The sequence below is a fragment of the Trachypithecus francoisi genome, unplaced genomic scaffold, assembly GCF_009764315.1.
Source record: "Trachypithecus francoisi isolate TF-2019V2 unplaced genomic scaffold, Tfra_2.0 Lachesis_group3, whole genome shotgun sequence".
Taxonomy (NCBI): domain Eukaryota; kingdom Metazoa; phylum Chordata; class Mammalia; order Primates; family Cercopithecidae; genus Trachypithecus; species Trachypithecus francoisi.
The window spans coordinates 72041509-72054433 of NW_022681468.1; the positions used below are offsets into that span (position 1 = coordinate 72041509).

The 12925-nt window shown below is 42.3% G+C and overlaps 1 protein-coding gene across 1 annotated transcript in view; it reads left to right on the forward strand.

Moving 5' to 3' along the window:
• The window catches only part of EGLN3 (egl-9 family hypoxia inducible factor 3), a 361817-nt gene that overhangs the window by 27510 nt on the left and 321382 nt on the right, over positions 1-12925 (forward strand). The gene's annotated exons all lie outside the window — the stretch shown is intronic.

Here is a 12925-nt window from a genome sequence, read left to right on the forward strand (position 1 = left end):
GAATAAACTCAATCTCCTACATTAGCATTCTAGGGTTTGATTAATATATTCCATCTTTGGCAGGAAGGGCTTGCTAGAATTTTGACACACATCTTTGTAACATTGTTGACTTATACATTTACACTAAGAGTTTTAGAAAGCTTTGGTCATAGTGTCACTTCATATTTGTTTACCCATGAATAGGTTATTCACTGACCACTATGAATCTGACAATTGAACAAATTATATTTTGCCCTTCCATATCCTGGAAACAACATTAGTAAAATAACATTAGTTTCAGATAGGACAGAGTAAATTCCCCTTTTCAAACAATTTTGAAAAATTTCAATAGGAAAGAAAGGAGGAAGTTTATTAAGAATTTTATATTCTGTAAAATTGTAACTATATATTTTTCATGATTCCTAATGTCATAAGAATGATAGTGACAGTATTCTGAAGGAGGATCATATAGTTCCAAAAGCATGTCTTGTATCTTTCACTTTAGTCAATATGCCAAAAGATCTGACCTCCAAGGCTTTGCTTGTTCCTTCCAGACAAAGGTCCTACAAGCTAATAAACCAATTTTTTTATGTGCACTGATTTTTTTTTTTTTTAATGGCTCAATTTGAGTCCCGGAAAATTGAGCTGGAAAATACAACTTTAATGCTCAGAGTCTATTTTTTGCTCCACTCTTTGACAGCCCACTTAGGGGAGGAGTTAGCCCTGCTAAAGAAACATTATTTGGCAAATAATCTGATCAATTTTATTTATATTCCCAGCAATGAAATATTAAGAGCCTACCTCACCACTATGTCACTTATACAGTCCAGAGTTCTTGGTAGGAGATTAAATTTTGAACCAAAGATCCAATTTCATGGAAATAAAAAGTCTTACCTAAGTGCATTAGATAGATCCTTAGTAGAGTGGTTAATACCATTAAATGCTGGACTGTCAGAATCATGAATTATCCATTCAGACATGATTTTGTTTTTCTTTAACTCAGGTTTTTTAGAGGCTGGCTGGTCCTAATTTCTTTTGCCCATTCAGTATTGAAATTTCCTGTGTTTTAAAAAGCAATGATGGGAAACACCACGCTGGGTCAGCAGTTTGTATAAGATAGGAGTTTGGACATGTCAGGTACTTATATATTTGATTGACTATGAGGACAAGCAGAAGGGATATTCTTAGTAAAGTTATTTTAAAAATGATACAACATTGACTTAGCTTCAGTCTTGAATCTTTTGAATGGCATGAAGAGTTGGTTAGTAAGGTGGTTAGAGACTATTGTTAGAACAGAATAGAAATAAACTTTTTTTTTTTTTTTTTGAGACAGAGTCTTGCTCTGTCACCCAGGCTGGAGTGCAGTGGCGCGATCTCGGCTCACTGCAACCTCTGATTCCCAAGTTCAAGCAGTTCTCTGCCTCAGCCTACTGAGTAGCTGAGATTACAGACGCCCGCCACCACGCCTGGCTAATTCTTATATTTTTAGTAGAGACGGGGTTTCACCATCTTGGCCAGGCTGGTCTCAAACTCCTGACCTCATGATCCACCCGCTTCGGCCTCCCAAAGTGTTGGGATTACAGGTGTGAGCCACCATGCCCAGAGGAAATAAACTTTTCAAATGAAGCTGTCTATAGTTGAACTCTGTTGGATAATATATGCTGGTTTATATTAAAGACCCAGTCTACTTTCAGACCCAATCTACTCTCATCCCAGTATGGGTTTTAGTATGCTGTTTTCTTGTTGTGTTGCTAGGTCAGGATTTACCATGGTTCACCACCTTTACATTTGCAAGGCCATGGCTAGAGAGGTTAAAGAGTTGTGATGTAAAGAAGCTGAGAACAATGGGTAAGGTGACTCGAAATACTCAGAGAATACCTATATGCCAGGCCCTGTGCTACGTGCTCCCACATATTTATTCTTTGCAACCACTGTGAGTCAGCTCTTCCTCTTTCACAGCTGAGGAAACGTACTCAGAACGGCTAGGTGGCTTGTCCAAGGTTACGCAGTGATGGAGTAGCACACCAGGATTTGACAGAAGACTTCCAGCTCCTCAGTATTTGTTGTCTTTGGAATCTCCTTCCTGCCAAAAGAGCAGGAATGAGTGGAGTTGGGAGAGGGGGAGTTTTAAATGCTTGCTGCTTGATATTTTTATATAATGTTATGGTTATGAGCAAGGGTGTCATGCCATCCTAAAAGAGTGTCAGTTATTCAACAAAAACCACACAAGCAGAAAACATCAGCTGGATTCTCTCCTGACTTTGCAATGGGATCTTTCCCATATGCCTCACAGATTGTGGAGGAACTTTGGGTTTACATCCAGCATTGGCCTCTTGGGCTAATGCTGACCATGAGTTGTATGAAGCGTGCCCTCACTCACGTATCAGAGTTAAGCAGTGTAGGCCATCTGGAAGAGAAAGCAAGCTGAGATTTCCTGGGTGCAATTTGGAGGCCTTCCATCAGGCCACAGCACACTGGGACAGTTAGACAATGTGCAAGCTGCTGCCCTCATGTTCTTGTGTCAGATGCACTTAGGGGGAGGAAAGGAAACAGATTTCCTTTCTTTTTGATACACATAACTTCCCAGCTTGGACTTAAGGTAGAGCTGAGATGTCAGTGGAGTTCTGTTACAATTCTCCATCAAATAAATTAAATGGCCTACTTTTGTCACCTCTGAGGGACATTAAGTAGCGATGGACAAACATTTTTAATTCTTAAAACCATTTGAGCCATGTCCACCTATTTTTTTATGGTAGCCTGTAGAAAGATGCTATTTTAATTTCTTTAAAACACGGCTCTTTGCCTTACTTAAACACCATGAAAAACTATGAATATTGAAAAATCATATTTCTTCCTTGGATCTTGCTTGTTTGATCTTTTAAAAACAGCACATAGAAAAGTCAACTTTTCTGGAAGTACTTGCTGCTTATGCTCCTGAGGGCTGAAATTTTTCAGAAAATAAAGGTCATTTTGTGATTCTTTTTTAAAAGTCAGAGAAACAGACAATGGCTGTTATATTTTATTGTCACAATTTTGCAAGAAGATTTAAGAGTAGTTGAGTGAAATTCATTATTTTAGGAGTGGCTAAACACTGGGTCATTACAAATTAATTTAACAGGTATATACCTCAGAGGTATTGCAGGTTTGGTTCCAGACAACCACAGTAAAGCAAAAATTACTAAAGTGAGTCACACAATTGTTTGGTTTTTACATATAAAAGTTATGTTTATACTATACTGTGTCTATTCAGCGTGCAATGGGATCTATATGCAATAGCATTATGCCTGAAAAAACAATGTACATACCTTAATAAAAAACACCTTATTGCTAAAAAATGCTAATGATCATCTGAGCCTTCAGCAAGTTATCATCTTTTTGCTGGTACAGGGTCTTTCCTCCATGTGGATAGCTGCTGACTGATCAGGGTGGTGGTTGCTGAAGATTGTGGTGGCTATGGCAATTTAAAAAAGAAGACAACAGTGAAATTTGCCATATTAATTGACTTGTCCTTTCATGAAAGATTTCTCTGCAGCATGCAATGCTATTTGATAGCCTTTTTTTTTTTTTTTTTTTTTTGAGACAGAGTCTTGCTCTGTTGGCCAGGCTGAAGTGCAGTGGCACAATCTCGGCTCATTGCAACCTCCATCTCCCGGGCTCAAGCAATTCTCCTGCCTCAGCCTCCTGAGTAGCTGGGATTACAGGTGTGTGCCATTATGCCCAGCTAATTTTTGTATTTTTAGTAGAGATGGTGTTTCACCATGTTGGCCAAACTGGTCGCGAACTCCTGACCTCAGGTAATCTGTCCGCCTTGGCCTCCCAAAGTGCTGGGATTACAGGCATGAGCCACCATGCCTGGCCTTAATAACCTTTTACTTATGGTAGAAGGAGTCAGTCCTCTCAAATCTGCTGCTGCTTTATCAAGTAAATTACATAATAGACTGGGTGCAGTGGTTCATACCTGTAATCCCAGCACTTTGGGAAGCCGAAGCAGAGGGATCACTTGAGCCCAGGGGTTCAAGATTAGCCTAGGCAAGATGATGAGGCCTCGTCTCTACAAGAAATAAAATAAAATTACATAATATTCTGAGTTCTTATTTGTCATTTCAACAAAGAGTCTTTTCCAGAAGCAGATTCTATCTCAAGAAACCACATTCTTTGCTCATCCATGAAAAGCAACTTATCTGTTCAAGTTTTATCATGAGATCGCGCAATTCAGTCCCAACTTCAGTCTACTCTTCTGATTCGAGTTCTCTTGCTGTTTCCACTACATTGCATTTCCTTCCTCCACTGGAGTCTTAAACTTCTCAAAGTCGTCCATGAGTGTTGCAATCAACTTCTTCCAAACTCCTGTTAATGTTGATATTTTGACCTCCTTCCACAAATCAGTGTTTTTAATGGCATCTTGAATGGTGAATTCTTTCCAGAAGGTTTTCAATTTACTTGGCTCACATGCATCAGAAGAATCACTATGGCAGCTATGGCCTTATTAGGTGTATTTCTTAAATATGACTTGAAAGTCAAAATTATTCCTTGGTCCATGGACTGTAGAATGGAAGTTGTGTTAGCAGGCATGAAGACAACATTAATCTCTGTGCACCTCCATCAGAGCTCTTAGGTGACCAGGTGCATTGTCAGTGAGGAGTAATATTTTGAAAGAAATCTTTTTTTTCTGAGAAATAGGTTTCAACTGTAGGCTTAACATATTTAGTAAACCATGGTGTAAACAGATGTGCTGTCATCCAGGCTTTGTTCCATTTATAAAACACAGGCAGAGTAGATTTAGCATCATTCTTAAAGGCATTAGGATTTTCAGAATGGCAAATGAGCATTGGCTTCAACTTAAAGTTAGCAGCTGCATTAGCTCCTAACAAGAGAGCCTGTCCTTTGAAGCTTTGAAATCGGGCATGGACTACTTTTCTCTAGCTGTGAAAGTCCTACGTGGCATCTTCTTCCAATAGAAGGCTGTTTGATCTACACCGTTGTTTAGTGTAGTCACCTTTATCAATGATCTTAGATAGATCTTCTGGAGAACTTGCTGCAGCTTCAACATCAGCACTTGCTGCTCCATTTTGCACTTTTATGTTACAGAGATGGCTTCTTAACCTTAAACATCATGAGCCAACCTCTATTAGCTTCCGACTTTTCTTCTGTAGCTTCCTCTCCTCTCTCTGCCTTTATAGAATTGAAAAGAGCCTTGCTCTGGATTAGGCTTTGGCTAAAGGGAATGTTGTAGCTGGCTTGATCTTCTATCCAGTCCACTCAAACTCTCTCCATATCAGCCATAGGCTGTTTCACTTGCTTATTCGTTCATAGGAGTAGCACTTTTAGCTTTCTTCCAGGACTTTTTCCTTTGCATTCACGAGTTGGTTAACTGGTGCAACAGGCCTACCTTTTGGCCTATCTTGGCTTTCAACATACCTTCCTCACCAACTAACTTGTGACCTAAAGTTGGAGATGTGTGACTCTTCCTTTCACTTGAACTCTTAGAGGTCATTGTAGGGTTATTAATTGGCCTAATTGCAAGATTGCTGTGTCTCAGGGAATAGGGCGGCAAAGAGAGGGCAACAGCCAGTTGGTGGAGCAGTTGGAACACGAACAAAATTTATCAATGAAGTTCATCACCTTATATGGGTAGAGTTTTTGGGACCCCGAGATAATGACAATAGTAACATCAAAGGGCAGCGGTCACAGATCACCATAACAGATAATCTAATCATGAAAAAGTTTGAAATACTGCAAGAATTACCAAAAATGTGACACAGAGACATGAAGTGAGCATGTGCTGTGGAAAAATGGTTCCAATAGTCTTCTTAACGCAGGGTTGCTAGAAACCTCAATTTGTAAAAAAATAACTACGAAGCAGAAGAAAGTGGAGCGCAGTGAAATGAGGTATGCTTGTAGTCTTCGTTTTGTGCCTTTTGAGGGAAACCGCATATCCCTTACGACTGGGTGCATGTTTTGAAGTGAGCTTAGGGAGGAGAGCAAGTTCACAGATCTCTGAAAAGCTACAGGGATGGAGCATGGGGGGGGTCCCAGCAAGCCTCTTCACTTCAGGGCTGCAGCCAGGACTGGGTGTGGACAAGGGGAGCAGTAGGGAGCAGCTGGGGCAGGATTTAAGTGTTCACCAGCTATCTGGAGTTTCCAGATTCTCTAGGGGACTAGCCTACTTGCCATAAAATGCTGGGAGTAGGAATATTCTGAGAATGGTTTCCATAAACATTCACTTTTTTTTTTTTAAAGATAATATATGCACATGGGGGAAAAATGGAAATAGTTCAAAAAGGTATAGAGGAAAAAAAGTCTGTCTTCCCGGGAAACAGTTCCTTGGCCAGGGTTTTTGGCCTTGACTCACTCTTGGGGGAGTAGGTGAGGGAAGGCGAACAATCCTGGAAAGTCAGCATTTCTAGGATGAGAGGCGTCCTCTGGCTGTTTGGCACGTTTGCTCGATCATTTCCTCCTATTTTTATGCTTATTCATCCTGTGGCCTGTGTTCTCCTTGACATGCCTATTTTTTTTTCCACCCTCCTGTGGGGAGAGATAACATTCTCAGGACCTAATTCTCATCTGATAAGTTTTATTTTTAACCGACTTCTACACCCTTTCCTCTTTGCTTCTTATTTTCATGGGCGCATATACTTCTCAGCCTTCTCTGGCTTTCTCAGGAGGCGTGTGCAAAACGTCTGGTATGGTATCTTGTGCCAGGGTTTTTCGAAATGGGAGCAGCTGGTCAGGGTACTGGGAACCTGGCTCAGCTTCGAAGGGCAGTGAAACTTTCTCCTCTGCACATGTTCCTGTTTTTAACCAGGCAATTCACTCTTACCTCCTGCTTCCCCTCTGGGCTGTCCGTAAATTTCATTTTATCATAAATTCATATTATCTTGATGAAGGAAACCCACTTAAAAAACAACAAGACATTGTGACTTGCAGTGATGAGTGTGGACTAATCTCCCATCAGCAGCAGTTTTGTAGCTACTTAAGGCTTCCATGGTGTGACAACTAAGCCATGAGTTTACATGATGATTCTTGGTTTGAGATTTAATCATACTAACAAGTTTTCCACCCAAATGAAGAGAAAGGGTGTTTTGTTGTCACGTGATCTCCAATGGCGGCCTTCCCAGACAAGTATGTTAGGAGTAAACTGTTAGCTACTTAAGTATATATACATTCTTGGTTTTTTTTAGCCTTTGACCCACCACTCCCCTCTCCCCAAATATAACTAAATATGGTTATGGCTGAAACTTTTCAAACTAACATCAGGGTGAAGAGGAACTTTTTAACCTGGAGAGGGGAATGGGGTTTGCAGGGACTGGCTGCATTCCCCAGAGAGGGGTGTGCATGGGAATGCTGCTCTCAACTTGAACTTCATGGCCTTCAAATACATTTTGTTCTCAATGGACCAGTTGTCTCTCAAGTACACTTAGCTCTGTTGTGCATGGTGTACGCAGTCACTAAGCATTTCCTATAACGCTGCATTAGGCACTTGGAAATAAGAGTTTAAAAAAATCCATGTTGTAGCTTCACAGGATGAAAGATTATTACCAAATGACTTAAGAATACTACTAACAAAATTACACACCTCATCATGGTGTACCAACAGATCCTAGGAGACACATACAAATTAGGCTAATTGGAAGACAGTTAAATAAAGGCACATTTTACCACAGTAGGGAGGGTACAGGAAAACCACAAGGTGGGGAGGCTCTAGGAAAACCCTAGTACTAGACCGCAACAGCAGGTGGTACCACCACTCAGAGGCAGGAAAGGGTGCGGGGTATGGGAAGAAATCAGTAACCAGAAAGAGAGAGGCCCACAAGAAGAGAAGGAAGGGAACAAACACCCTGGCCTTTCCCTCTTCCCTCTTCAGACCTGCAGGAGCACACCCTGGGCTAAACACATCTAGAAGTCAGCAGTCAACGGAGTCTGTTGACATAGCCCATGCAGGCTGAACTCCTGTGGCTCAGAGTGGGCATAAGGACACAGCATGTGGAGAGGCAAAGGGAAAACAGTTGACACAGATGGCCTCCAGATTTCACATGATCCGGCCCAGGCTGCTCCTCACAGCTTTTCTCCTACTAGGCTATCCCCTGTTTGCTATGTTTCTGACACACTGCCATTTTCCTCTTCTTCAAACAAGGTTGTTTCTGCCTCAGGGCCTTTGCACTTCTTCCCTCTTCCTAGTGTTCCTCCCTTTTCTACTTTGCATGGATGATGATGGGCCATTTAGATCTCAGCTCCTTAAAAAGGATTTCCATCCTAATGTTCCTTCCGTCTCACCCGCCCATGGTCTGTCTCACTATCCAGGTTTTACATTTAAGAGAGTAATGAAACAGTTTTCGTTTACAATGTTGATGTTTACTATATACTGGAAGTCATATTCTTTGTAGCTATTAAAGTTTAAGGTGAAAAAATCTACCTGTCAACCTTAACATTATGCAGTGGATACCTGTTTGTATGAACCTCACTGGGAATGTGCAAACTAAGACGTGTGGACATCACTGGCAGGGCATAACCACTCAACAGAGCCTGCTGGAAGGAGTGAGGCATAAAAGGGAATGTCTGTGCTTTTCACCATGGTGATCTGCACTGCATTTCCTTATCTACAAAGACCTAGAAAGTCTCCTCCAAGGCTTCAGAGAGCTCCCACCTCCCTCTGATGGCCACGCCCTGGCCCATTCTAACTCAGGTGGATATAAAGGAACCACAATTTGAAGTGACTACTTTGGTTCCACCTAAGGATTTGGTTTGTGTGGCAGACCAGGGCCATTTCCTTGTCTTTCAGAAGGCGCTGTCCCATTCCTTTCAGGCATCATCCACCAGGAGTGAGGTTTGAGGAGTCAAGCCTGGGTGGGAGCAATCTGAAGATTGTATCGCACTTGATAATTTATGGTGAACTTTTGCAGCATTGTCTCATTCAGAGATGAACATGAAGCTGTTCTCAATGGCCTTCCTCCAAGTGCCATGATGTTCCTGACTTGAGCAGGCAGCCAGGATGCACTTGCACTTTCACTAGCGGCCTGTGGCAGGACAGACCTCCATTCTGACCAGTGGGGCCTGTGCCACCTAGTTGTAAGTGTCTTCATGATCACAGCTGCTTTTGAGGACAGACACATCTGTTTTGGTTTGGAGGTCAAAGTTTTATTCCACATTCTGCTGTTACTTGGTGGGCCGCCATGCTTGTCCCCCGGTGGTGCTCTCCTAGTGTCTGGATTCAAGAGGAAATGTCATGGACATCTAAGAACAGGGACCAAAGCCACACTGGACTAGAACTGGAGGCTAAGAGAACAGTCAGGACTGAGGAACCTCTCAGGGCAGCCATCTCTCTCTCTGCTGCCCCGCTCTTCTCAGCTGCTCAGTTTCTTTTGGACCCTGGGGCCCCACGTGACTTTCTAGCTATTCCAGCTGCTTTCAGTTTTCCAGTTCTCAAGAAAAAAAATATGATTTACAAAGTTCATTTTTTTTGTTTTTTGAGACAGTGTCTTGCTCTGTAGCCCAGGCTGGAGTGCAGTGGTGTGATCTTGGCTCACTGCTACCTCTGCCTCCCGGGTCCCAGTTCAAGCAATTCTCCTGCCTCAGCCTCCTGCGTAGCTGGAATTACAGGCATGCGCCATCATGCCCAGCTAATTTGTTTTTTTTTGTAATTTTAGTAGAGACGGTGTTTCACCATGTTGGCCAGGCTGGTCTTGAACTCCTGACCTCATGATCCACCTGCCTCGGCTTCCCAAAGTGCTGGGATTACAGGTGTGAGCCACCGCATCCGGCCATACAAAGTTCATCTTTTTGAGCCAGACCAGAAGTCTGGATGGACTGCCTGCCCTCTGGCCACATGTTCACAAGTGCTGTAGATGGAGGGGATGGGATACAATCATATGGTATCCTATCCTATAGGGCTGTTCAGAGCTGTTTCTCTCAGAAGGGGATGTGAGCAGAGTAGGCGATGGCAGGTATTCCTTTTCTAGGAATATAAGCACTAGAGCCGATGTGCTTTGCCTGGCATAGTATAAGAAGTTTCAAGAATCCTGTCTGCCCCTAAAATATCCTGCAGGCCCTGAAGGAAGTACCTGACTTGAATTTCTGTTATTATTCACTGAAGGGCTAGTATATTTATTCACTGACTCTAGGGTCATTTAGCACCAGGGTTAGGTTCAGGTATAAGAACCTATTCCATCCCCTCCAGATCACAAACGAGCACTTTCCCTCTTTTGGTCTGTCAAAAACAGAAATGAGGCCGGGTATGGTGGCTCATGCCTGTAATCCCAGCACTGTGGGAGGCCGAGGCAGGCGGATCACAAGGTCAGGAGTTTGACACCAGCCTGGCTAAAATGGCGAAACCCCGTTTCTACTAAAAATACAAAAATTAGCCATGCATGGTGGCGGGTGCCTGTAATTCCACGCAGTTGGGAAGCTGAGGCAGGAGAATCGCTTGAACCCAGGAGGCAGAGGTTGCAGTGAACCGAGATCGTGCCACTGCACTCCAGCCTGGGTGACAGTGCGAGACTCTGTCTCAAAACAAAACAAAACAACAGAAATGAATACTGGGTGTTTATCCAAAGGAAAGTAAATCAGTGTATGAAAGAGATACCTGCACCCCCATGTTTATTGCAGCTCTATTCACAATAGCAGAAATATGGAGGCAACCTATGTCCATCAGTGGAAGAATTGATAAAGAAAATGTGGTATATACAGAAAAAATGGAATACTACTCAGCCTCAAAAAAGAATGAAATCCTGTCATTCGTGGCAACATAAATGAGCCTGGAGGACCTTATTTTCAGTGAAATTAGTCAGGCACAGAAAAATACCAAATGTTCCCATTCATATGTAGCGCTAAGAAAACCATTGAGCTCATAGAAGTAAAGCATAGAACTGTGGTTATTAGAGACTAGGAAGGCTGGTAGGGAGGGGAGGGGAGGAGAGACTGGTTGACAGATACAAAGTGACAGCTGATGGGAGAACAAGTTCCAGCGTTTTGTAGCACTGTGGGTGAATATAGCTAGCAACAATTTAGTGTATATTTTCAGAAAGCTAGAAGACAGGATTTTGAATTTTCATAGCACACAAAAAAATGTTCCAGGTGATGAATATACTAACTACCCTGATTTCATTATTACACATTGTATACATGTATGGAAAATCACTCTGTATCCCATAAATAGGCACAATTATTACATGCTGATTAAAAATAAAAGGAAAATAAAATAAAATCAGACCCATATTTCACAGCACATGCAAGAAAAATCTCCAAATGAGTTTGAAATTTAAATGTAAACAGTGATAGCATGTAAGCAATGGGTGATTTCCTCACTAACTTTGATGTACATAAAGCCTTTCTAAATATAACTGAAAATTCAGAGACATCATTAATAAATTTGACTATATTAAAAAAAACAGAAGTGAAGCAATTCAAATTACTTGTCACTTAAGAGGTGAACAGTTATGATTTGCTAAAAGTACACTTTTTCATCCTTCCTGGAGTGTTAAACATTTTGGTGAAGACAGGTCTGTTACATCAGCTTGTGGAGGTCTCAGCTGAGGGTCAGTGTCCCTGAATTTCCCTCCGTTCTTATCACTGGGCTCTGCTGTCTCCACAGCTGCCTGGATTGTGGCTGCAGAACACACAGCGGAAAGGAGCTGGGGCTCTGACTGAAAGACCAGGGCACATGCATTCTCCTTGACCCTACAGATCTTACCAGTCTCATCCCATGGACTGTATTTGCCAGTCCCCAGCAGGGACAGGTTTCTCGTTTGTGTTAAATTGGAAAGGTAACAGACTTAGGTATTGTCAGTTCCACGCTGGTTATTACTGGCAAGCAAGGAGAGATGGTGCCATGGCATACTGGCTGACTTCAGATGACAGGGGAAGTTTGAGATTGCTGTCACTGCTTGTTTGGAACAAACAGAACAGAAAGGCCTAAGACAGGCTTAGCTTCTAAGGAAATGATACATCCTTATTTGGGTTCTGCCCAAACATCTCTTTTCATATCTCTTGAAACTGCAATAGGGACCTCTCCTCTAAATTTAAGTGGAGAGTAGGCTTGCTGTTCCGAGGATTTAGAATGATAAAAGCCAAACTTGTATTTGTGGGTATGTTGTGTCGAAACCCCACTAACCTTAATAAGAGAAGGCACCAGGTGTAAGAGGTGAAAGAAGAGCCCCAGCACCAACAAATGAGACATGGGGTTTTATTAGGTGTCCACGTACGGGGGAGAGAGTCCAGTGGCAGTGGGCTGGAGAACTGCTACCACCTGCAAACCTGCTGTTTATGTAGCATTTTCACTGAACACCCTTTCCTCAACAACCTCTACCTAGCCACCTTCTTTTAACCCAAAACTAAGGGCCTCAATGCCCTGTACAGCCCATGTTCCATGGGATGGACCCAGGGCTCAGATATTTACCATAGGCAAATAACAAATCTCTGGGTTGGGCATGCCTGCATTCCCTAGCTCAAAATATGCATTCAGGTGGCATCTGCCATGCAGGGTCATTCTAAGGGTATGCTTAAATTATTGCTATCAGGTGCGTTAACCCTACAGCATATAGGTGAAAGTATTGAACCTTTGAAACTAGTCTTAAGCTTACTAGCTGTGTGACCTTAGGTGAATTCCTTATCCTCTCTGTGCCTCAGCTTCCTTGTCTATAAAATGGGGCTCATAATAGAACATATTACCTGTTGACTTTTATGAGGCTTAATGAGTGAATATTTGTGGAGTGGTTACAACGGTGCCTGCCACATGATGACCAGCATATTCATGCTTGTTTAATAAATACAAACACTGTGAAACTACTGCCCTGGTAGAAGAAGTTAGTGTCTTATCTCCAAAGATTTAAATAATGGGAAGCTACCTATTTGCCTCCTTGTATGTGCACTGATTGCAAAACAGATTTGCCATTTGACACCTGGACTCCGAGAACATGAGGAGCAGGAAATAGGGGTTTCAGACAGTCCCAAG